Here is a 27,087-nt window from a genome sequence, read left to right as displayed (position 1 = left end):
TGAACTAAATGAGGCACACCCCTGTCATGGGTACTAATAGTTTGTGTCAAAGAAGGGATAAGATTTAGTGCCATGGACACAAAGTCACCAAACAAGTCCTTAAGTGCATAACGTGAAGGAAAAAGATGAGATTTACGTTCTGAGAACAGAGGGAGGTTTCCTGGTATCAGTACACAAACAGTGGCATGGTGTTGCCCATGTGAGAGGCTTGTGAGGTTGTGTGCAGAACATCCAAACAAAGATAACACTTAGGAAAACAATGAAGATAAAATGAAAGAAAATGGCAATTAGTGTAGATATACAGAAACTAAAATAATTTCTGGGTTTCTATATTGAGTTTTTCTATTAATAGCCATTAATTATAAAATTGTGAGTCTATAGCTACAAACATGATCATCATGATCTTATGCACATGAGGGGAGTCACATTTATATTCAAATTAATTATAATATACACATAACCAAAACCCCAAAGTGTATAAATGACTGAAATCAATCAGAAATTGATTCAGTAAGATTTAGAAAATGTTTGTGCCAACGTGTTTTCTGCTGAGTTCATCATTAAAACTTTACTTCCACTGCTGATTCATGACTATCATCCAGTGAAAATGACAGGCTTCTCTCTGGTGACATATACAGGACTTCTCCACCCACTGCAGGCTCATGTTTATCTGCATCCATGTTTGTATCTGTGTGTGTGTGTTTGTGAACTATTAATTAATTCTTTGGCAACATCCACTCTTGTTTATCATGTCAAAAAGCGGCATGGAATCTCTCCATAGACAAAAGACAGACAAGGGACAAGGGTATGATGGAGGGGGGTAAAGAGGGGAGAATGTGAGACAGGCTTTATCTCCACAACACTGAGACAGGCCACACTGTCTTATCAACCCACAATTTTAAGCTCTCCAAGTATGTTAACACTGTGAGTTCAGGCCAGCTGTCAGTGTGCTACATGTGACCTACTTACTGTTCTGATTTATGTACAGCACACTAGGTGTCAACTTTCTTCCAAAGTATGTAAAAAATGCATTCTCATACATAATTGATATTTGCTTGTAACATGAGCACATTGTTTGTTTGTTAATAAAGCAATATCCAGTGATATTCAGTCTGTGTTACAGATATTTGAGTGATTCAGTTATAGGTTTCACGTATATTGTGTTTATTTCAGAAACCTTGCACTGGTCCACTAATGTGATATTAAATCACTGTGTACTGCAAAATAACTGCACAAAACATCTACTGAGCTTGATGTAAAAACGTAGTCTGATTGACAAACAAATTACTCTTATGAGCTGGTTGTTTTTAGTGAATCAAAAACATACAGGGCAACCAATGTGACCCGATTCATTACCAAACGCCTCTCACTAGCTAGTTCTTTTTAGTGAATCAAAAACATAAAGGGTGACCAGTGTGGCCTGATACATTAACAAACGACTCTCATGAGCTGGTTGTTTTTAGTGAATCAAAAACATACAGTACAGTGGGAACAGTATTGCCTAATTCATTGGTAAACAACTATTATGAGCTGGTTCTTTTAGTGAATCAAAAACATACAGCGTGACCCAATCAACTCTCATGAACAGTTCAAAATACAAATTGCCACTTGAATCATTCTGAAACACTGTAAAATGTTCAGCTTTATCAAAGAGAGAATTTATTTCATATGTAAGCAGAATGACATTATAAATCAAATGTACCCTAATGAATCGAATTGAGACATCTGTATGGATACCCGTATTACAAACACAATCCCCAAGTCAGCGAGTCTCAAGTGGAGGCAGACACTCATCTGACACGTCCAATGGCAAAACCACCTGCCAAACACAACTCATCCACCCAGCGCTCAAGAGAACCGCATGTTGTTTGCGTGACGTCAGCTACACTCCTCCATCCTATTCCAATCAACAGGCTTGAAAAGATGACAGTGGAGAGAGTAAGATAGCTTTAAGGTGGTTTCCCTGCATTGTTCGGTGACATGAAGATGAAGTGAGCTTAGCCATGCTCTAGACTTCAGTCAAGACTAACTCTCCAGGCCTCATTAGGAAGGGTATTTCAGACGCTTCAAGCCATTGACAGACACTTCTGCTCTCCTGCAATCAATTAATATCTACCCACATGATAAATACTTTAACAAGCACTCTGAGCAACTATAGGCCTTATCTGCTTATAGGCCCATAATGGGTGAGACATCTTGAGTCAGATGTGAGTCTGATCCCCCCACCCCTGCTGCGTATAGTTCATATCTTTACTATTAGCAAGACATCTAATCTTATAGTAGAATAGGAGACAGAAGCGTTGCCACTCTTAGCAGGATGTGCCATGTATTAAATGTGAACATCTTTAAGCAGAACCTGCTCAAATGAAGAGGCTAACCTAACTAATTAAGCCTTTACTCAGCTGTTTAATCACAGAGCTACACCGGGGCCAAGTGCAGTACGGCACAAGTTCCTTTCAAGATTACCAAACTTCGGCTTAAATTAACTGAGTAATATAATTTTGCACATATAGCTTGGAATTTGGGACTATAATGACCGTTATGACTCAGATATGACCCAGACGTCCCATTTTTGAAAAATGACACTTAACCTGTCACAAAAGATAATGAAAGGAATATCAAGTCTAGTTTTCAGGACCTTTTTTCCCCTAAGCCTCATATCATGTCTGTCAATGACATCATTACCAGTTGAACTCAAAGAACTGTGTGATTAGCCTGAAGTCAAAGTACTGCTTCTCTGGAATTACATTCATTTGAAGACAAAAGCTGCATTCATAGACAGACAAACCATTTTATTTAGTTTGTACCCACAGGGTTAAGGGGATGAACACTTGCTGTATAGGAAAAGACATTAAAATGAACTTTTTTGTGTGTGCAAATAATTAACCACATGAATTATTCGTTTAGCCCATCAATCTTTGTTCTGATCTGTGGAATGAAGTTACTCAGTGCTGCTATTTTATCTATTATGCTGCAATGTTCTTAACCTCTGGACGAGACTATACTGACCATCACACCTCGGTGTGGATACACTCTAGGGCTGTGTTTGCCAAGAATATTTATTTTACTACTTTAAATGAATAGAGACAGTGGAACATCTAATGGTAAAACTTTCCTTTGAATCCTTTGGATAAATATCTAGCTTAAATGTACAATATGTATTTTTTCGCTGTTAGGGGTAGCTAACCTCTTCAAAACAATAACAAAGGCTTAGACTGATGAGCGTGGAATCATGGAACTTGTCGTCATGCCGATGGATCTAATAATGTTTATGTATAATATTTATGGATGAGTGAAAACATTCATGTTTTTTTAACATGACTGTGGTATGAAGCAGGGCGCGATTGCTAATGAGAGACAGATATCAGCGCCACACGCGAGTCCCGGGGGATATAAAGGAATGAGGACATTTCATTCTACCGAACTACCCGCAAGAGCTGAATTACTACTGTAAGAATTGAAATGGGAAGGTTTAAATAAAGTTAGATTTTACGCGAGATATCGCGAGCGTAAGGGAAAAACGGGAAGAGGGAGAGACAAAGAGAGATGGGGAGAAGGAAATGCACGATGTGATTGGGTGGAACGAGGAAGAGTCACAGTTAAAGGAATGTCGAAATAAACACTGAGTTCTGAGCACAGAAGTCTTGGTCTGACTCCTCTATCCAGTGGGCACAACAGATACAGAAAATATCCAGGAACCCACGCGTAATACTCGGCAAGCACGGATTCCTCAAGACCCACAAATCCGAGTTTATGTGTTAGTTTGTTGGCTGTATGAGACTAGCAGTAAGCTAGATCAATATTAGAATATCATACTGTTGATATTCTAATATTTCATCATGTTGAACTATATAACATTGATTCATTTTATGTACATTTGCTCACCTGTCTGAGCACATGCAAGAGCGGCGTCTCGAAAACGCCACGCTCATATTGATCCTCATTTTATTTCTCCTTTTGTCCCAAAGTCTGCTTGCCATGGTCCAGAATGTTTGAACGAAACAACAACAGCGTGCCGCTAGACGTTACACATTTGTCCACGTCTGTTGCCATGGTTACTATGGCAGTACAAGCAGAAACGCAGATATTACGTCATTGACAGGCGACAAGTGACAAGAGACAGGCACTATTTAAAATAGTGAATTTCTCTGAATTTACAAATTCTTGGAAACATTTAGGATAATGTAAGCACACAATTACACTAAATATATAACCCTGTGAAAGTGGTTTTTGTACCTTTTACATATTGTACCTTTAACCAGCAAGTCAACCTTGGGTAACCAGTTTCCATTACAGATTTGAGCAAAACTTTTGCGATATTTTCTAAATGTCGGTAAAAAAAACTATTGCGAAATGACGGCATTTCCATTAACCGATTATTTTTAATCGAAGGGAGACATAGGCGTATTATCCAAGCATTAATGGCAAGGAAAGACCCTTATATTTGGGAGCAGCACATATGAGGTGTTTCTCCCTCTCCATCTGCTTCAAGGTCTTGATATATTGTGGCATTTCTTTGTTGTTTAGAATCCAGTATTCCCGTACTACTTTTGAGTTTAATGAAGAACTCTGTCTTGTCTTCTGTCCAAACATACCGCGCCATCTACGTCAGGTGACCTGTAAATGTTCCATTGCAGTTTTGGTAAATATACCTTTTTCGAATTGCCTGAAAAACCACCTTATGCGAGTGTAAAACCTTTTTTTATTTTGCGATATATATGGGAGTTTTCGCGAAATTTCATTTCCATTGGGTGTGTTTTCAATTTGCATTTTCAATTTGCGCAATTTGAAGGGTAATGGAAACGCTGCTACTCATCAGCTGTGTCGGTCCGCCAGCTAGATCAGTTCGAAACCAGCAATAACCAGCATGGAAATTCATGCAGTTAAGAAATAAAATAAAAAAAATAAAATAATAATAATTAAATTAGCACATGGTAAACAGAGGTGCATGCCAGTGTACATAAAATATGAATTCACAAAATGTAATTATAAAGCACACCTAGTGGAAAGTACCTTGTATTCCAAGCAAATGGAAAAATAGTAGCTATAACGTGACATTAAAAAATGTCACAGGGTCCAGGAGAAAAAAAGCAGGCTAATTTAATGTTAACATGCCAAAACAAACATCTCTGAAGCACCACAGGCCAAATGGGAACCTGCTGTCCACCGCCGGGGGAATGAGGAAGTACACTGCACTGCTGTTCTGCTATAGGAGCTGAACCTGCTGGAAACAAACCGAAGGCCAATATGCTGCTGTGATTTTGTTTCATAGTCTCACATTTTCTCAGTCACTCCTCATTTATCTCTCTCTCTGTTTTGGACGAAGGGTTTTCAGCGAGAGAACAGGTCAATGTAATCGCTTTGGAATGTATTTCCATAGACTGTTTAGAACTGGGATTAGAAGGGTAAATAGTTAAAATTAGGCCCACAAATAGAAAAATTGTTACCAAATAAAGAGGAACTGCTATGCACACAGAACATCAAAGACAAACACTCATTGAATATGGACACAAACACATGCACACACAACAAATTGACTGTCTGGCACCCTGCTGAACACTTAAAACAACATCTCCAAAAAGCACTGGAAAAATCTATATTGGTGTTATTTCTGTGCCTGTCACATCAGCACTTGCCAGGGGTCAAAAGAGTGCAGACAAATTGTACCTGCTTTATTGGTACTGTGTAAAAAAATAAAATTCATAATGTATTATGAGTATTCAAAAGTATCCACATTTAATTGTACTTAAGTATTAAAAATAAATATTAAGGTTTGTCTTTAGAAATTTACTCATGCGTTCAAGGAACAGAGGAGACTGTCTCATTAAAGTAACTTTGATGCACATTGTATTTAACCTTGAATAGACTTTTTAGTCATAAAAAAACCCTTGCAGAATATGTCTAAAAAAATAAAAAGGGTATATTTTCACCCCCTGGAAATGCAATTGAGTACAAGTTAAAATATATAATGTCTGTGCCACTAGAAACATGAAAAAAAAGGGGGAAAAAACCCTCATTAAACAGGTTTCCTGAACACTCCCTAATTACAATTACAGTACAATTACTCAAGTACTGTCCACTCCTGTAAATATACAGTGGCCTCAAAACACTATTTGGAACCTAAAGTCAAGTCACACTTAAAAATATATATTGTTTTATCATTTAAAACAGCCTTCTTTTTGTGAAATGCATTGCATGAAAAGCTTGTGCATTATGCCACAAGGTTTGATATTGTTTGATCATGCAATGACTTTCATACATTTGTACATGTGAGATACAGAAAACTTCATTTGAAACAAATAAAGCAATCTATTATGTGTTGGATGATGGTCATACAGTGAGATGCATTGTCAGCCCTTATGTTTTGTGCTTCTATGAGAAGAATTACAGCAGAAGCTGTTGTGGGTGTTCTGCACAAAATGCCACACCAGCCACTCCCTGCTCAACAGGGTTTTCCTCATGATTCATTGTGTGTGTTGGCTTACTACTACTGTATATGTGCTTTTTATGGGATCACAGATCAAGTTGGGTGTGCTATTTTGGAATGTGGTTTTCAAGCACTGCCGGGACATCGGGTCAGGTTGCTTTGCATCTACTCTACAAAGAGCAAATGATTTGAAAGTTAATGTGTTTCTATATTTTACACTGTGTGCATGTGTGTGTCTTCCTGCACTCTGTAAATCAGAAACTGCATTGTAATCTCATCACAAAATGAGGTATGTCCGCTGTAAAATAAAGAATGTCAAACAAGATGGAGATGTCATGATAACTGGGTTTTTAGATTTCAGATTTGCACTCTCACACACAAACATACACGTCGATATAGTACAGTACACACACAGTGCAAAAAGGGTGGCTTCATTCTCATTTAATTAATCCCACCCCTATTCAAGAGAGCCTTTTGAAATTTTTGCACTGCTGTAACTTTTGGCCTCAGGTAGTTATGCGAGATATGTAAACTCAAACAGTCAAGGAAACATGGTCATTTACTGAAGCCACAGTGTCTTGATCCAAAAGCAAATGTTATGTGATTTGATGAATATAAAAATGTGGTGCACTGACTGGATCAGACTGGTGTTGTCAAAAATGTTTGTGTCTGTTAACATGCAAGCAGTCTGTAACAAACACACACACGTTGTGTTTTCATGTTTTTGGGGGGACTTTCTATAGACATAATGATTTTTTTACTGTACAGACTGCACTAACCCTACCCCTAAACCCACCCATCACACAAAACGTTCTGCATTTTTACATTTTTAAAAAAAAAAACATTACTTAGTATGATTTATAAACTGTTTTCCTCATGGGGGAAAACAATTTTCCCACAAGGACAAGGATTTCGGATATTGCCATCTTTGTGTAATGTAGAGTTTACCAGGCCACACACACACACACACACACACACACACACACATACACAATTACCACATGCAGAAGGCCTCATTTAAATATGGTCAATTTAGTCCCAAGCAGTACAGTACACTTACAAGTATAATACTAGTACATTGATATTAGTATACTTACTACATAAAGTATACATAAATATACTTGACCTTTACTTAAGTATACACTACTTAGTAAAATGAACTTGAAGTTTACTTTTTATATGTGAAAGGGTAAAAAAATACAAACTTTGTCAAATTTAAACCAATGCTGTCATGAATAACTTATAACTTCAGGAGGCAATGACTCCTGTAGAGACAAGCAGTCTTGGGTGACTGAGTTCATGCTCCCCGAAAGTGTGTCAATAGTTGTGCAATGTGCAACCCTATCTGCCGTCTCTGTTGAACTCGAAGCATACACACATGAACAAACTGACAGAGAGTAGGAGAGGGAATCTGGACTAGGACAGGGAGGAGACAGGGTGAGGACCTTATCACTAAGCAATTCCTGCACAACACCTGCCTGTCCTCACAACTCTCAGCACTGTCACATGGACTGCGTGTGTCTGTGTGCACAAAACATGCTTACGCCACTGAAGGTTTCACAAACAAAGCAGAGAGCTACACTTTCTAAATGGTTCTGGAGATAAATAAATATTTTTTATTCATTTATTTATATTTAAAATCATTATAATTATACTTTTTTTAAAATAAATATATAAACTGTCAGGAGTGCATCTCTTATTAGGAGTGCTTCCAGGATTGTAATGAATGGATAATAGGCTTCTGTATCAATCCATTTGAAACTAAATTAAAAAGAAGTTTTAAAAAAGACTAAGACTGCCTAAAATAACGTCACAATGGCTGGCACTACCTTCATCAAGTATCAGTTGTGCACATCAAGTACACGGCATGTATCAGTTAAGTTTCACTTAACACTTTCCCTCATCCACATGCATCAAAAATGCATGTTTGGGCTGTTTTAACTGAAAGCAACTTGCCATATCTTAAAATATGTCACTGCCACTTCAGTAATTTTTTTCTTTCTAAGGCACGTTTATAAAAGCTACTAAAATGCTCTAATTGAACTTAAGGCCTAACCCTGCCTTAGTCTAAGCCCTGTCTGTGAAACCGGGACTTAGTAACAAGTAAACTTGATACATGAGCAAAGCTAATATTTGTCTGTGACATAATCAGTACTTCACGAGTAAACACATCAATTAAACAGAGTAAAGATTATGCGTATTTGGCGTGTTGTCCGGGGGGAGGGCTCCGAGCTCGGAATTTTTGCCCGAACCCAGAGTACTCCCCCGTTGCTGTAAGAGTATTTAGGACTAGAAGTGAGGAGCTTCTGTATGGGGACCTAGTAACATTGCCGGGATCAGTCCCGGAACGCAGCCTGTGTGAACAAAAGCCAGGACCAATGCCGTAAGGGGTGTGCCATCGCACGGGCCTTTCTACAACCTATGCTACAGCATATGGGGAACGAGCCACTCGGCAAAGCCAGTGGCGCTACTGGGGACTATGGACCCGTCTTCGTGTAGAAATGACGAAGAGGAGTTATCAGCAGAACTGACATCTTGACAGGAGTTATCACATCCTGACGTCACGTGTCTTTACGGGATCTTTACGGGATGTGTGTGAACGCACTCACAGATTCCGGAAAATCACTGGCAGTTTGAATGAACCAAAATCAGACAATCCCGGGACAAATCCCGAGACACATTATCCGTGTATTTTCCAGAATCTCTGTGTGAAAGGGGCTTAAGTGTGTTCTTGGCCAGAATAGGGTGCAATAAGGACCAGACTACCGCAAGTCAAAAGTCTATTCGAAACTATTAAAAAAGTCCACTTACTCTCCACTCATTCTCACTGCATTACTAAAGCTTACAGTTTGTTTTTCTATTCCTCCTCTTCCTACCTCCCATACTGTCTCGTAATTGCTGTTATAAGACATAAAAGGAGCTGTTTTGCTGTAACTATCTTTCATTCTCGCTCTCCTTTTCAAATGATCTTTTTGTCTCTTAGTATGCAGCTGTGCCTTATTCAGCCGCGATCCTTTCCCCCGCAACCCCTTGCAAAGTCTTTCCAAGGATCTACTCTCTTCTCTCTCCTCCAGTTCCCTCTCCCACTCTTTTCTCTCGCTATCGGCCCGCTGTCCTGGCCTCAACTTTCTTTGCACACGGACTCTCCCCTTTCAAAAACAACTGCGAGAGCAGCCAAAAACGCAGAGGGAGACAGAACACTGTATTGACCGTCTTTCTAAACTGCATTGGTCCAGCACAGACGGACATCATGTGCTTTGGCGAAATGATGCATGTTTGTTTACCCCCATGTTTATATATGCATGTGTGCAGAGTTCAGGAATGAACAGCACTTGTCTGTGTAATGTCAATTGTGCATTCAGCATACAGATGTATGCCGTGTGCATGCTTTACTCATCCTGTCATGTGTTGTGACATATCCATCTATCTGCACACTGGAATTTCTACCTTTCTATGTATTCCTACTGGGATCTGGATGGCGCTTTGCCCCGGTAGAGAAAGTGGAATGTGGAACGCCCCCCTCCCCCTTCTTGTATCAGGCCATAGGGAGTGCAAGACCAAGTTAAAGATGTTGCTCAATACACTGGCCCCGGGTCTTATATAGTTCCCAGCTGTGTGGAGCTGGCCAGCTCCTCGGTGCTCCAGAGGCCTGGAATGTTTGGAGTGCAAGTTTGCTGGAAAGCTCATGTCACCAACAACAATCTCTTGGAGATGAAGTAGATAAAGAAAGAAAGAAAGAAAGAAAGAAAGAAAGAAAGAAAGAAAGAAAGAAAGAAAGAAAGAAAGAAAAAGAAAGAAAGAAAGGGCGGTAACATATTCCACAATCTGCCTCACCCAAAAAACAATGGTTTTAGTTCCATGACAGATAACAAACGGTTGGAAAAATATGTAATTGTTCCCTTAACGGTCTTTAACTGCCAGTAATCATGCAGTTACTGTTTCCAATGTGTGTCAAGTTTGTATTGTCCAAACAACATGATCAGCCTCAAACCTACAGATATGAATCTGAGCTTAAACATTTGCCATGACAAGTTAACTTTAAATATTTACATTAACTCAATCTTAGATATGCAAAGTAGCATAAAGTTATTAATTCACAAATCAAAGTGCAATGACATAGAATTTCCTTCTGTAGCTGGTCTTGTATCATTTGAAATGTAAATATCTTTAATGAATGTTTCCCACAATAAATATCATTATTAGTTATTATCATGCGTTCATTATTAATACAGCAGTGAGGATGCGGTGTGGATTATGACCGGACAGTCAGTGTTTACTCAGCTGTGCGAAATCTTCAAAATCTATGTGGAGAAATGTGGAAGTAATATAAATATAAAAGTGCCACGTACATCCATTCGGAAGAGAAGGACTGAGATTTATGTAATTGTAAATGTCCATTACGTGTTCCTCTAGCTGAGGAGTTTTCAACCTTTACAGTGCCAATGGCTTCTATAGCCGGACTCTTATCTAACTCATGGACTTTTTACATTAACTTTGATTTAAAAAAACATTAACTACTTTATAATGTTCAACAGATTGTTAAACAATCTAAATTAGATATAGTTGGGCTGTCACTATGTCATGACCCACTTACCCCCTTGAATATTAGGGACCCCTACTTGAATCCTGAACCCATATTACAGGAGTGACTCACAGACCTGGTGTCTGTTTACAAAGCACTGGCTGTATCTCAAAACTTATTGAGCTGCCTATTTAGCAGCATTCATTGCAATGGTTTTTGACCAGAATGCGCCTAGGGAAAATGGTCAATCACAAATGGGAAAATCACAAATGTAGGTCTACTTCACTTATAGCTACATCTTTCCTTCCGATCATTAACTTGTCATAATTTGTCAATAACATTTTTCTGTGTTTTCGGAATTCAACTCAATTTTCTTTACCGTTGTTTCAAGTGGTTGAAAAAGTGCACCACAGGTTGTCACTTGTTGGCACCACTTTGATTTTTCATTTGAAAATTTAAGGCAACAATTTAAGTTAATTTTAGAACAATTGTAATAGGTTGCAATGTTCCAAAGCGAACTAATGTGAGTCTTGTCAGTTGTCATCTTCATATTGGCATCAATCACGACAAGATGAAATTACATTTTAAAACCTGAGGAAAAAAAAAAATCTGTCCTGCAAAATAATGCACATATGGGCTAAAAATGTGGATCACACTAAACATTACAGGCGACAAAACACTAGGCTAAATGTCATATCAAACTAAAAAGTGTTGTGTTTGTAACAAAAATAAAAACCGTACTTACCTTTAATGTGATTTCGCCTCGTGAATCTTTCGGGTACGCGCGTCAGAAAAGTGCTCACTGCCTTCAACTAAACCATACAGTTTTGTGTCCTTCTTCCAAGATAAAAGAAAAGGGAGTTAGTCATTGAGCTGGAACAGCCCAAAAACTCTTGGGAGGGACAGTAAATGCAGACCAACAGTAATGAGATCCTGTAACGAAGGCTCTTCGGTTCGGAGTCTCTCCCAGACAGACAGACGAAGTGTGCTCGCGTGGTGCTGATGCGAGTTTTTTCTGTCTCGCCCTTTTGATTCTGTCACGCCTTTGAAAAGAGATTCGTACAATTATATCTCTACTTTGCCACAACTCTGTAGGAATACATTTCGGGATATCCAGTCATACCAAAGTATACCATAAACACACACACACATACAAACACAAAAAAAAATGACGGGGAAAAAAGCAGCACTCTCAGGTGGTTTTGGAGTAAAAGTGAATCCCGCGAATCAAAAAGTCGAAGTGAATCGCGTGAGAGGCCATCAGCGTGATAACAAAGAATGAAACTTTTTATTATTCAGTCCGTAAACGTGTCCAAGTAGCCTAGTCTACGAGCGGCCAATTAAACTACGTGCCTGCTATTCCTTTGTCTACCCTATCCCATCCTCCCACCCTGTTACATGTGTGAACTGCCCCTCTGTCACAGTCGCGCGCTCACCGTATCGCCTCCAGTCGCCTTTTGCCCCTAATGCCCCAAATGTCTCGCTCTGGCTGCTGTCATATGTTGTCCACTTGCTGTCCTGTGAAGTCCACTGACGAACGCCAGCGCCTATTAACAGCGTGACGACACTGACACTGACACTACGGCGCCACTCCCATCCATTCATAAAGTGGAGCGCGAGAGCTTCTGCCTACAGCTCGCGCTACAGCGCGTGGACAGTCTACGGCGCGTTATGTGTCGCCACTCAAAGGCTGAAATTGTGCAAGTGATGGAATGGGACGTGTGCTAAACATAGATGTCAATTGTTATATTTAGCTAAAAGCTAATTTGGGTTCACGTTATAGTGATTAAGTAAATGCTATTAATAATACTAAGGTAAACATTACTGTCAATGAATTTATTTTCATATAATCATTGACTTCCTCTCAAGGAATGCATGAAGGTAAATATTTTCAGTACAAGAACAAAATAAATAAAAGGAATGTAAATATTTAAAATATAAATATAATTGTTATGATCAAAATATGAAAAAGAGGGTAAACAAAACATTGCAAAGGATTTTGTTTCACTCGAACTCTAAATTTATTTAATTTTAGTGGTGGGTTTCTTCTTGAATATTGATGGTTTAACTTAATGTCATACACAGAAAGTATTACAATGGATTGCAACACTTCCCAATTTAGTCTGCTGACTAGTCACAATGCCTCCTATCCATCAACAAAGGAGATGCCGATGTTCTATATAGTATAAGGAAATCATTGTGCAACAAATCAGATTTTTACAGAAAATAGAGACTAAACTACCTGCTTTTGTGCAAAATGACAGGGATATTTATGAGCAATATTTTTTGTTTGCTTGTTATCTTTTACAAAAAGTTGCATTTTACAAAACAGTACTGACATAGCACAGACCCACAGGGTGAGCACTGAGCATTAAAGCATGTTAAACTGTGGATGGCTCTGCTGGACCTGCATGTCAGGACGCTTCACATATGGCCTACATCAGTGACACGCATGCAGCTCCATTTCATTACAAACACACCTGCGGCACATTCAGGGTTTGTTATTCTAGAACAGGGTTCACCAATCTCGGTCCTGGAGGGCCGCTGTCCCTGCAGAGTTTAGCTCCAACCAGCTCCAACACACCTGTTTGAAAGTTTCTAGTATGCCTAGTGAGACCTTGATTAGCTGGTTCAGGTGTGTTTAATTGGGGTTGGAGCTAAACTCTGCAGGACAGCGGCCCTCCAGGACCGAGATTGGTGAACCCTGTTCTAGAACATTACAGCAACTTTCAGCGAACACATGACATTTTACTCACATGAGCCTGAGACTGATCCATTCTTAAGAACATTCAAAAACTAAACTTGAATGAACACTATCAAAATATACAATACAAAATGTTAAACTGTGGAATAAATGAAATAAAAAAGGTGAACCTAAAATTTAAATTGGGAAATACAGACACAAAGTATTCTCATCAAAAATATAAAAAAAAGCCATAATTCCTTAATCTGTACTTAAAGATGCTTTAAAGATGTTAAAATGAAATAAAAAATCATGCTAATAACAGCTCAGAAAGTCACAAAATGTTTCCAAACTTTGCAAGCAGTTTTTTTTTTCTATGTCATGGCACTGACAAAGCAAGATTTCCCCTTCTGTTTGCAAAACAGTACACTGTTCTATAATGAATGAGAAACATTAGGTGATGCTGTTTACTGTTCATCTTAGAACTTCCTGAGAAGTGACCTGATATTCCTTCTTCTTCTTAAGTAACATCCTTTGAGTTTTTCTGAATAATTATGTCACACACTGGTTTTGCTGAGCCCGAATGACAGATGAACAGTGTGGCAGAACAGCCTATTCAACAGTATTGTGTATTATCAGTTAGGGCAATTATTTGCCATTTGCAAACTGCGGTAATGGATTCTAGATGAACTTCCCTTAAAGGGACAGTTCACCCAAAAATGTAAATTCCACCATCATCAAATTTACCCTCATGTCTTTCCAGATCTGTATGATGTTATTTCTTCTGCACACAAAAGAAGGTATTCTGAAGAATTCCATTGATAACCAAACCGCTTTAATTTCCATTGACTTCCATTGTATGGTGAATTTTCTAAATATTTTCTTTTATGATCCAGAATAAAGAAAGACATAGAGGAACAACATGAGGGTGAGTAAATTATGACAGAATTTTCATTTTTGGGTAAACTATGACTTTAATATTTTTAACCCTAATTTTTAAAACAGGTCTATGTTTCAGCTTTTTTGTATACCACAAAAAAATTTTACCAAATATTTTTGATAATGCAAGTATTTTTGATGTATGAACTGTTATGTCTCAGATTGTTATGATATCATATAGGGCTGTATATTGGTTTTAATTTAATTATTTAAAAACAGTAGCTTAGCTCTAAAATACTGTCTACTTCAGCTGTTTGGAATGCATATATGTTCGATGTCACCATTAAACAATATATTTATGTAAAGTTTGGTAACCAGTGTACATTTTCCAAATGTGAAATTAAGGATATTTTCACCCACTATACCCTTTTTTTTTAAATAAAGGCTCTTTAATGGTATCAATGCTAGAATAAACACTCACGTCCATGGAACCTTTCCATTTCACAAAAGTTGGGATTTTTATAATGTTTCTTTTAAGCACTGTTCTTTAGGGAACCAAAAATGGTTTTTCTATGGCATCGCTGTGAAAACCCCCTGTTGGAACCATTTTTTTTAAGAGCGTAGTTTGAGTTAGGACAAACGTATATAGACCAGGAGGTATTTTCAGGTGGGGTTATTTAAAATACCAGTTGCTGTACAAACTAAATGACCCAGTTTATTTAACCTTGTGGCAATTGGCGATTTCACTAGGGTTTTCAGACATCCTGGGATCTGTTCCCAGAAAAAAAGCTCCCTCATACTTGCCACTGTGTTCCACAAAGTGCCGTCTGAAGTAGGCCATAGTAGGATGTGTCCAGACTCGTCCCTCTCAGTTAAAATATGAAGTGTCCCTGGAGCATTTGAGAAATCTGTCTTCATCTTATTATCTAGAAATAATTAAGTATTGCACCGACTCATGGGTTCCACAAAATCAAATGACACTTTTAGCGCTTTCTAAATCAATATATCATAAATAGCAATGGAAACACTGTTCAATCTACTCATTAAACTGGTAAAATAGTTTGTATTGGGTGTTGTCTGTGTATAGGCAGCCTACAACAACAAGCTGTTGTTGATTCCCCTGGGTTTTTATTCCAAAGTGTCTTTCCCAGCAGTTTTTTTTTTTCCTCAGGCTTCTACCCAACACTATTGATGTACCCGTGCATGGGCACAATGGGGAATAAAGGTGGCTTCAGTGCAGTCCACTGCCTCTCTCCCTTCTCCCAGGGGGGTAAAGTGCTGATCATTGGGTCGGAAAGACCTTGCGTAGGCTGATTCTAACAAAGCCAATTCTGGCCAAAGCCATAGACACATGAAAGACTAGGGGTTAAGCCCGGCCAGATCAATTTCTCTCAGCAACCCTCTGTGTCCCTGGCTCTGAACAGGCAGAGCCCACAATGGCTTGTTTTCTGTGGCATAGAGCCGTGCCATTCTCCTCACTGATCCACTTTACAAAAGCCCATTACAGAGGTGCCAATTGAGCTTGAACAATCACCCACAAAAGCTGTTATTTACATAGATTCTGTCCCCAGGCCCATCCACTCTGCTAAAAAAAACCACATATCCAGTGACAGTTAGAGCTCTCCTCACTGACTTTTGGTTCCAGGCGCATGACAGAGTCGAGATCACTGAGCCGTAAATGCATGAAAGCTTTTGAAGGATATGACAGCTAATAAATAATTGTAGGAATAATTATATTTTCTACATTTCACGGTAGCTATATTTTTTTTAAATTAAAAATAATACAAATTTTTGGTATTATTTATTACAATAATAATACAAAATCAGGGCACACTGAAAAATAATGGTGTAGGATTTACATTTACAATTGCTAGTAAATTTCATAAAGGACAAGTAACACATTGAATTAAACGTGAATTTTTGAAGACTGATCTATTTTTTCATGAGCAAAATGAATATTCCTATTCCAAAATGATCCTACAAATGGGGAAAACTGTCGCTAAAGCCCATCACTGTTAGATAGCAGGTGTTACTTAGACTTGAACGGAACTACTGAGAATTGAGGTTTTGCAGGCACACACCTGCGCTCTGCCAACCCCCCTCGCGTTCTACCCTGCGTTTCTCTAAAATCAGCATGGTACGGTCTGATCTGGGCTGGGCTGCGTAGCCCAACTGTACCCACCACATGCCCATCCTCAGCATGGCTCACCATTGAGCACTATGAATAGAAACTTAGCGAACGAGAGATAAGCAGTAGGCTTTGGCACATGCCACACTTCGAGCAGCGTCACACCTCCAAGCAGCACTTTGGGGTTGCCATGGAAACAGGGACAAAATACAGCTAAACGCTGCCCTGACGCCATCATATCATGCCCAATCAAGATTAGCATATTTCCAAATCTCCCTCACAGGCGAGAGTCTTCCTCTGGAATTTGAGGGTCAAAGGAGTTTACCTATACTTTTTGTAGTCCGACCCAGAAGTTAGCATCACCCCGGTTCGCGCAAAACCCAATAGGATTTTTCCATTGGCTTTTGGATTATTGGAAAACTTTAGTTCACTGATAGAATCTACTGCTTGTAGTGCAAGCAGCATATGCCAGAGAATACTGTATATGATTGTACCCTTTTTAAGGCTAAATTGTGATATTTGCACTTCATTTGACCCCTTTCATTTAGTGTCCATCCTCATTAACTGTCTGGAAAGACTAAATGAACAGACTGGCGTGTTTGTCTTTCTGCTCCATTTAGATTTCTGCTTTTGTTCACCTCTGATCACGCTGTCCAGGCCTGAGTGCCCATCTGGAGGCCACACGGTCCATCAACCCAGTCTCCTATATAAACCCAGTCAAGAGGAGAATTCCCTGTATATGTGTTCTATTTACAGGGCATGCCGATGTCACGGCCTCTAGGATCTTGTGACAGTGATGTCTGGAATAGAGACTGGTAATGTGCCTCAAATTTAAATCTGACTTCATGTGTATCAATTCTGACATTGTGTTTTGTGTTGTATATTGGATGGAAAAACAGAGTTCAAGCAGTCTTTAGGGGGCAGAGAGGATTGGGGTTCAGGTTAATGTTTTGCATGTAATTATGACTAGGTTCAATTTCTGCTTAGCACAGCAAATTTAGATCCTCTCAGAGGGCAAAGGCGAGTGTGTGTTACGAGTGTAGTGGGTTTCCTTGAGTGACAGCACAGCTGGAGCACACACACACACACACACACACACACACACATTTAGAAGAAAATTACCCACAGTACTCCCATGTTTGCTCATGGTAATATAAATTATGCAATTGATATGTCTTTGTTGTGGCCTGCAGCCAGTTCACTGGGGCCGTCATTGTTTTTTCATTTTTCTATGTTAAAACATTGGCCAAATCTACATCCTTTGAGGCAATATCTCTTCAACGTTCTATTATTTTTAGCCAATGAGTGAATGTTTGCACAGGCACTCTGATAAGAAAAAATAACAAACATCTTTGCACGCAATATTGAGACAGGAAAATTTTGCTTACACAGCTATGTCAAAGTCCTGTTCCTGATTCAACAAATACTAGCGCTGCTTTTTGGATAATTCAGAAATTTTACTTGTCACAAGTCTGTTATGGATGGCTACATGTAACTGCTCCATGAAGTCACCGGTTCCCCATGTGATGCAGATCAAAATATATTGACTTTAAAACTTGACACATGAAACCAGATCTCACCACTCTGTGAAAAACATACCAGGAACTCCCTGGAAAGACCTTGCTGCTCTGCAAACATTATTAGTTGACATAATCATGAAGTGGCTATCTAACTAAATATCTAACTAAAACATTAAGTTCAAAAGGGTGGAGTGCATTCAAGCCTGAGAACATACTTTGTCTTTGTTGTTTGAACTGAAATTGTGAATAGGTATGGGACTAATAAAGAATTTATTGATTCCAAATCTGGCTCAAATTCCTCTCGATTCCATTTTCTTAACAGTTCCATGAATGATTCTTTTTGTATTTTTGGGGGGTGAAATACAATTGCCAAATGATGAGGTAATTTCAATAAGACTTATATTTAAAACAAGTCTCGCAAAAGGTGTGTTTACAGAGGCATTTAATGACTTTTTACAGTAGCATTATGTATAGAGGTGTCAAATTCAATCCAATAATTAACCTTAACCATAACAATATTAAACAAACAACGTGGTAACATATTTCATTCAGTAATGTGTATAAAATACTTAAGACAACATACATAATGTGTATCTTTACCCAGCAGGCAATTTTGCGTTTAAAAGACGTCTAATAGCCATCCAAACACAGGCCAGAAGGCAAAATATGGGCTGTCATTGAAAATTTAAGACATCTAGACCACAGCCCAAGAATAGACTAGTCATCAATTAGATAACAAAGAAATTAAATGAGTGAATAAATGAAACCGAACACCTTATAATCACTGTTTACTTTGCTTACATGATGGAATATCATACATCTCGCAAGTTATTTTGGCAAAAACGACATGTAACCAAGTTATTTTGGCTAGAAGTGGGTTACTCATAGCCGGGTCTATAGTTAACCTAGATGGTGAAATGACGGCTATTGCTTGCTGGGTAGATGTCATATGAACAACCAGTCAGTACCTATTAGTTGTCAACAGTTTGATTAATTAAAGAACCAACTCATTCGAATGATTCCTTTGGAAATCAGACTAGTTGAACTGCATGTTTTCGATTGACACAAGAGTAATTTGTTCAGGAATCGGACTGCTATGTCCCGAAAAGAGTCGTCTAGTTGGTTTAATAATTGGATTATTGCACAATCACTAGGTATAATTAGCGGTCTCGTGGCATCACCAAATAGTAGTACATGGGTGCTTCTCAAACGGAAGGCTTCCTCCTAGTGAGGCTGCGTCCTTCCTAGTCCAGTCCTTAGGAGGCTAGTAGGCTAGAGTCCTCCTCAGCATTAAACACTACAATGAGTCTAGTATAAGTGCGCATGGTTACGTCATAAATGTTTCTGGTGCGAAAATACTATTAAAATTATCATTTTAAATGACTTTGTATGAAACATCTTTTTCTATTAATGCAGTACAGGTACACAACCGTCTGTGGTTTCCCAGTGGTTTACATTATATGGTTTAGCATTATATAATTAATTTACAAAAAAACAAAAAAAAACAATGCCTTCATCTCCAAAATAATTGTTTTGTATAGCATTTTTAAGTAGTGACATTTTGTGAATTGGAATGTGTGCAAAAGATTGTGGGTGACTGAAGGATGCATCCTTCAAAACAAGCTGAATGAAGGATGCAAAATTGCTGTCTTCAAAAAATCCTTCAAATTGAGACGTCCTTGGACAAAGCTTGATGATGTGGCAGCCCAGATATGCAGCCTTAGTATTGAGAAACCCTGACTATAGACTTTAGTCAGGGTAGATAAAATTAATACTAGCATGAAAATGAGGCTGTGAAGATATAGACTAACAGTCTTTATAATGGCATGTGCTGTACAGGTCCTAGATTACATGCAATTTTCTACCTTTCAAAACGGTTTTATAAAGGTTAATGTCTACAGAAAGGCTTTTGGAAAGATGTTTCATCAGCTGAACAATCGACTGAGCATGGGAACTGATTTTTCACCATTTTTTTAGAACCAGTTTCCAAACTTTATTGTGAAACATTTTGAATGATATTTCACACTCACATATACATGTCTATATAGCCTAGATCATATTTTAACTCTCTCTCTCACACACACACAAACACACTTACACATGCTACTGGAGTGTTATCTCACATTTCAGGGCCAAAGTGTGAGGTCACGGTCGTGTCCCCCCAACACAACCCCAGCACTCAAACACACAGCACTCCACCGTCAAGTGCTCTACCCCTGCTAACGTGTTGATCTCTGATGCCTGCCTGCTAGTGACAAGCCTTCAGGCTGTCTGTTCACTTCTCTGTGCCAAACTCACGCCCTTGTGCCCTATCCTGCTGTGCTTGATTACACCTGCCTCAGGATGTCCGTGTCTGATAATTGAGGTGCAAATTCAGCCCGATGACAACGAACACTTTGATCTTTATACACAATTACCACTTTAATGAAAGCTTTGAGAAACTGGCAGGCATTGTTCCATGCTTGTCTCTAGCTACGCTTAAGGATGACCAGAGTAAACAGACATTGGAATATTTTTATATTTATATATATTTTAATATCTAATATGCCTGGCAACGCTACCATTTCACTACAGCTTGCATGTTTAACAGTAAAACACTTGGATGTTTCTTGAGCCAGCCAATTAATATAAGCAACAATGGGAAAGAGGTGAGGTTTATAATTGTAGAATATTCACTGTCTGCACTGATTTCTCAGGTAAGATACTGACTGTGTGTCTGTATTTAATTAAATTATAATGAAAGGCAAAACGAGGAGTTATTCTACTGTAATCTTTCTTTATATTTCTCTTTCAAGGGATCTCCACTGAGATTTGTAATCCTCCTCTTAAGTCTGGGTCTTAACCTTTTTTTACTCCCATTGTCCAACAAAGTCACCCCATTATGACTAAGAAATTTCCTCTGGCATTTCTGCTGTAATCATGACAGTGTTACTTGTTTTCAAACCTTTTTAATTAACAGAAACTGTGAGTGTTGATGTATTAAATTAAGTGAAGTTCACTACGTAATTTCGAGTGAACCCATCTAATCTTTCAGTCAACTGCCGGAGCACATAAGCAGCTGCTCATCTTGATCTGGCATCAGCTGTTTTGGCATCCCTCCCCAACTCCACCAACATAATTTAGGCATTTTGCTACCATATACTCATCATCCAAGCATTAGCAGTCCCACTGGGGAGTATATCTAAGCTTGAGTTGAAGCTGCTTCATCGAGCCCCTCCACTGCGGACAGCAAGCCAAATACGCTTGACCTTATTAGCTTAAAGATTATATGGGCAAAGGTACTCATGAATCATGATTCATTTTGTGACTCCAGAATTTAATTATGTATGCTCTTCGATGAAAACCACTGCTACAAGTGGTTTACGGTTACTCTAATATACCTGTGTAAAAATCACATTGGCTAAAGATAAATAAATAAATACATAGCAGATGCTACTTGGTTTGACATTTTGTATAATGGAATTAAATTCATAAAAAGAACAAGAACATTCATTTTGGAACAAGAAGTTGTTTTGAATTTCCTGAAATTACATCCACAGGTAATGACAGTTACTGACAAATTCATGAGGAATTCACATGACATGTTTCTGATCACCAATTATTTCTCGCTACGTGTCTTGTTTGATGTTTGTGGCAATGCCGAGAACAATATAAAGGAAAGAAAAAGGATATTTTCCAGTCCTATTGATTGTTTTATTTAAGCACAGGTTTTAAGACCTGACTGACCAGTGATCATAACCAGCTTCGGCACTGTCTGTCTGATTCATAAATGAAATAGTCCTACTTGATAAATGAAAGTCAGATTCGAGGTGTGACCATGAAACTGCATGACTAAGATGCTTTTTGTTTTTGTGCAGTGCTCCAAAGGCAGGACATATCTTTAAAACAGCTCACTCTCTCTGTTTTCTTTTCTCACACACAGCACCCAGCAGAAGAGACGGAGGCAGCTGTTGGAGCGGGTGGAGTGTGCAAACGTCTCAATCTCCAGATGACCAGATGAATCATAACCTCTTTCTCACTCCACTTTCTATCCAGTCATTCTCTCTCATCCGGCATTTGTCTGTGTGTCTGATCCCCCTTCCCCCTCCTGCTGATTCCAGTCTATTTATATGAACTATTTTCAGGAGACACTTTTCCCCAGTTTCCTCCTTGCGTCTGTTTTCTCCTCAGCTCCAGACTGGTGAGGAATTACTTTGTCGATCCCTGTGAGGCAGTGCTTTCCCAGCAGGCTTTGCGCTAAGGCCGATAGGTTTTGGAAAGTTTTGGAAGGGAGAGCGAGTGCTGCGTGTTCCACCCAGACATCTCCAAATTAATCATTCACGTTAATGGGATTCGTCCAGCGGCTTTTGTTTGCTGAACATTAAAGCCTGGTCACTGGGTTCAGCTGCTGCTAAAAATATGATGACAAACAGGCAGGACAGAAAGTGAATAAACTGTCATGTTTTATATGGACAGATTATTCTCCACAATTCAAAGCCAGTTCAATCTCTTCTTCATGAATAAAAAGATATGCGTCTGCAGAGTAGTCACTTGTGTCTGTACTGTCCTCGAAATCCTCTCTCCATCTCATTTACATGAATAAACATGTACCATCTTGTATTAAAACATATTCCATTCAGACTAATGAGCCTCTCGTTTGGCTAATATCAAGTACGGAAGCCAGCAAACAACTAATGCATGTTTATTTAAATCCTAAGGGCTAATTAAAGATAAAACGATGTGTCCATGTGTAGCTGTCAAGTTGAAAAAGAGTGCAACAGGCCCTCATTTATGAGTGTTTCTTCAACTAATGCATGGGCACTTCTTACCCTGTGGGATTTTAGAAAATATAAAACACATTTTAAGTCAAGATGAAACTGAAGTAGCAACAGATATTTTATTCTGTATTGTTAGGCACATCCAAGTGAAACGGATTAAAGAAGAAAAAAAAAAAGTAAGGACTTGCTTCCATCAATCGGCTGATGATTGAATGGAGGCAGATCTGAAAGTGAGCTTGCTGTCGGTTGTAAGAAAGGACAGGGTTTAAGCAGACTAAATGATTGGAGAAGTCCTGCATACATCACAGAAGATCAAGGTATGACATTTTGATTAAAAATGAAAAGGTCCTAAAAACCATTAAAAAAAAATGTTACTTGAAATGAATTAAAAGTTAACTGAAATCAAATCAAAATTAAAATATGAATCAATATGAATCAATATAAATATGATATATTATAAACTTAAAATTGTTTTATTTCAGCTAGTTGCCTATAGGCAACATTTTTCATTTCCATTTAGTTTAACTTGAAACTTAAATAAAATTAATCCTGTAAAAAATAAGTTATGACAACTTTTTTACTTTTTTTATAAGTTATACAAGATTCAACTCATTTTTTAAGTCAGTTTTATGTAACAGACTTAAACATCCAAGTAAGACTTAAAGGGGTGGTTGATTATGATTTCACTTTTCTAACTTTAGTTAGTGTGTAATGTTGCTGTTCGAGCATAAACAACATCTGCAAAGTTACAACGCTTAAAGTTCAAAGCAAAGGAAGATATTTGCTTTTAAAGAAATCGCTTTTTAAGGACTACAGCAAACGGCTGGTAGGAACTACACGAGCTTCCTCACGGGTTAGTGACATCACTAACCCTATAATTTACATAAACCCCGCCCCCGGAACAAGAGTTTGGTTCCAAAACGCGATAAATCCATTTTGATTAATTTGAGTAAAAATGTGTTTTCTTTACCAAGAATTTGGCAAGATGAAAAACGCTATTTTGTTTCAAACTTTCACATAGCATATTTAGGTTATAATAACAAAACAAATTCAAATCCAGATTTTGATTTTCAAAGATTTATTATAAAAACTGATCATTTTTTCCCCAAAATGCAATAAATTCATAACACTTTTTTTCCCCAAATGCAATTAATCCATTGAATCAATATAAAAGTTATTTTTCATATTGAAACTGTTGAAAATACACAACAAAATAAGTTGATCCATCCACATATGACAGCCTGAACTCGATCAATATCTTATTAACGTTACAGGCACTGGACTAAAAATACATTCAATCAGCTATCGCTAGGAAATACCTCCTGAACTTTTTTGACAGCGATCATCTGTAAAACGGCTTAGTCCTGCTCGGTTTTCGTTGACTTTGAGTAAAACAACTGAAAGTTTTTCAAAAGATCCCCTGGGTTCAACGTGTCAGCGTGACAGAAGTTTGATGCTGTCGTGTGAGAACAAGCAACAGCCGGCATTTTTCCTCCTCCTGCGCCTCGTCTTCTTAATCTCCTCACGTAAATGATTAGATTTCGATGGCTTACGTTTCTTCCCTACCGCAGAAACCACCACAGGTTCATCAATGCCGTCAAAATTATAAAAGATTTTGTTTGATTGTTGATCAAAAAGTACAAAGTAGATAGGAAAAACTAGGATGCCGGGTGTATTCAAAGCGCTGCCGTTACTGTTTACATGGTGGAATGGTGCGCTGTGATTGGTTGAGAGCGGATTTATCTCATTCTGCAGAGAAAGGAGACTGGCGTTTGTCGCGGTTTGGAAAGAAAGTGAGAAAACATGACAGAATAACACGGCGGATATCGCATTTTACATAAAATTTAAAATTGACTTTTCAATACTGACCCTATACAATACTGATTTTTGCAGGAACTCAATTTTTTTTTAAATGGCGTTTATCGCGTTTTGGAACCAAACTCTTCTGATTATCATGACAGAATATGCTAATCAATGACTAGAAGATAACTACACATAAGCTTCATAAATTCATCAACTACGTCCTGTTGCATTCTACATGTTGTCACTTCTTCTTGAGTCTCTCCATCATTGTCTGACTCCAGTTTGAACATAAACATTGACATTTTCAGTGCATGTCTGTGTGAGGTAAAAGGACACGAGCTCTTGAAGCTCCGCCCCCTGTGCTGAGAGCAGCAGCTCATTTGCATTTAAAGGGACACACACAAAAACGGTGCGTTTTTGCTCACCCTCAAAAAGTGACCATTTTAACATGCTATATAAGAATATCTGTAGGGAATTTTGAGCTAAAACTTCACATACACACTCTAAGGACATCAAAGACTTATTTTACATCTTGTGAAAAGGGTATTATACCACCCCTTTAAACATCCAAGTTAAAAAATTAAGGTCGCAACTTTTTTTTACAGTAGACATATTTTTCAAAAATGAACAAAAATGACAAAAACAAACAACAAATTACTAAAAAAAACCAAATAGAAATTAAAATAAAATCATTCAAAATATTAATAAAACTATAATAGTATCTAAATTATACTAAAATAACACTGACAACCGTTCACAATAAGATCAATAACATGCATTTAGAAAATAGATACATTTTCATTTCCATACTGACTTTATAACATTCATAAAACATTTTAAGTTTTTAACATTTTATTCTCCTAACTGTACATATGCATTTATTACATGATTCTGTCATTTCCAGCACATTGATGTATTGTGTTATAGAAATGACATTTAAACATTTAGTTGATAAACTAGCTGACTCCTAAATCTAAAGCTAAAAGTCATACACTGTAAAAAAAATTGTTGTTTCAACTTAAAAAAGTAAGAGCTGCCTTAAAACTTTAAGTTTAGTCAACTTGAAATGTGAAGTTGTACTATGTGACAACTTGGATATTTGAGTTGACTAAACCTAAAATTTGAAGGCAGCATGAACACTTACTTTTTTAAGTTGAAACAACATATTGTTTTTTACAGTGTAGCTAGTTTTTATGTTTCAGTATCACAATATAATACTGTACACAATATAACTGCCATGTTTTGCTGGTCAGTTAACACTATGACAGAGAATTCAATATATACTGTATATTCTCTAATTAACTGACACTCAGGAGAATATTGGAACAGGAATAATAATCACAAAACAAACATGACGCAAACTTGCGTCATTAACGCTATTTTAACAGCTAAATTTTAACGTTCACTGTGGAGAACTAAGGGCTTAAATACACAAGTGGTAGTCAGCTGAACAGAAACAGTTGCGTGGAACTAATTAACAACCATGGAAACTTGACAAGCAAAGTGAACAATGAACACAGGCAAACAAGAACAGAAATAGTGAAAACCAAAACAGAACATACATGTTACAATAACATACTTTTGACAATATTTCCGCTTGAGTGGAAATGACGCACTGCAACATTCTTGTGATGATTTTTCTGGGTCTGGATCAAATGTACAATGTAAATCTATACATAAAGACGTCTGAAAAGTCAAAAAGAAAACTTAAATTTTATAATTAAAAATCAATCCCTTGGACATAAAAGTGCCCATAGTTGAAGACTTGTCACATCACATGCACAGAAAGCACAGAATATAATCTTTCTTACTTCCACTTAAGTGCAATAAATCCACCTAAGTGTAAAAAATGAGCATCAACAAGTTTTTTCCACTGGAATTGCATTGTGCCATGCAGACTGGCGGTTCCCATATGAAAACACTGCGACCCCCTGTAGGCCACAGATCTGATGTGTCTGGAAAGCACTATTGAATTTCACACCGCCTGTAAACCAGCCATAGTGTTTATTACCACAGATCCCACTAAACACAATGACCTTAAACACATCTCACTGTGCTCCAATGCCGCACGGCAGCGTTACATAATTCCATTAAACCCACAGCTAATGGAGGTCTCATCGACACTCTCTGGACTCTCTTCCTCTCCATCCACCATCAAATATGATGGTCAGCGCTCTTTTCTCAGACTATCTCAGTCTTTTCTCAGTCTGTCCCTAAATGTGTCATTGATATTCACTCTCTCTTAATAACAGATATAGGGCACACACAGTGTCATCCATAGGACAAAGTTAAAAGTCTTACATAAGAGAGCATGGGGTGTTTTATCAATAACAAGCTGGCAAGGGAGGTCATGCGTGGATAATACATG

General features: G+C 38.1%; 1 protein-coding gene and 1 long non-coding RNA gene across 8 annotated transcripts in view; one reads left to right on the top strand and one right to left on the bottom strand.

The window, feature by feature from the left end:
* Nucleotides 1-12,557, bottom strand: part of rhobtb4 (Rho related BTB domain containing 4) — a 52,739-nt gene extending 40,182 nt beyond the window's left edge. The window contains exons 1-3 of one of the 6 annotated variants that reach the window (XM_084113510.1): nucleotides 12,386-12,557; nucleotides 11,867-11,992; nucleotides 11,695-11,786 (exon numbers count right to left, since the gene is read on the bottom strand). The gene's annotated coding sequence lies outside the window, so the exon portion shown is untranslated. Of the gene's footprint in view, nucleotides 1-11,694; nucleotides 12,366-12,385 lie in introns of those variants that run through there. The other 5 variants (XM_084113512.1, XM_084113511.1, XM_084113513.1 and 2 more) reach the window with 5 other exon arrangements.
* Nucleotides 11,160-22,441, top strand: LOC311082589. Of its 2 annotated transcripts, none has more exons than XR_014606145.1 (4): nucleotides 11,160-11,220; nucleotides 14,396-14,432; nucleotides 14,529-14,560; nucleotides 22,082-22,441. It is a non-coding gene; the product is annotated as an uncharacterized lncRNA (long non-coding RNA). The 2 variants fall into 2 exon arrangements; XR_014606146.1 differs by lacking the exon at nucleotides 22,082-22,441 and adding an exon at nucleotides 17,260-17,457 and having other exon boundaries at nucleotides 11,162-11,220.
* Nucleotides 22,442-27,087: the final 4,646 nt, after the last annotated feature.

Source organism: Abramis brama, assembly GCF_963993115.1.
Source record: "Abramis brama genome assembly, chromosome: 5".
In the NCBI taxonomy this organism is placed as follows: domain Eukaryota; kingdom Metazoa; phylum Chordata; class Actinopteri; order Cypriniformes; family Leuciscidae; genus Abramis; species Abramis brama.
This window is presented reverse-complemented; position numbering and strand designations above follow the sequence as displayed.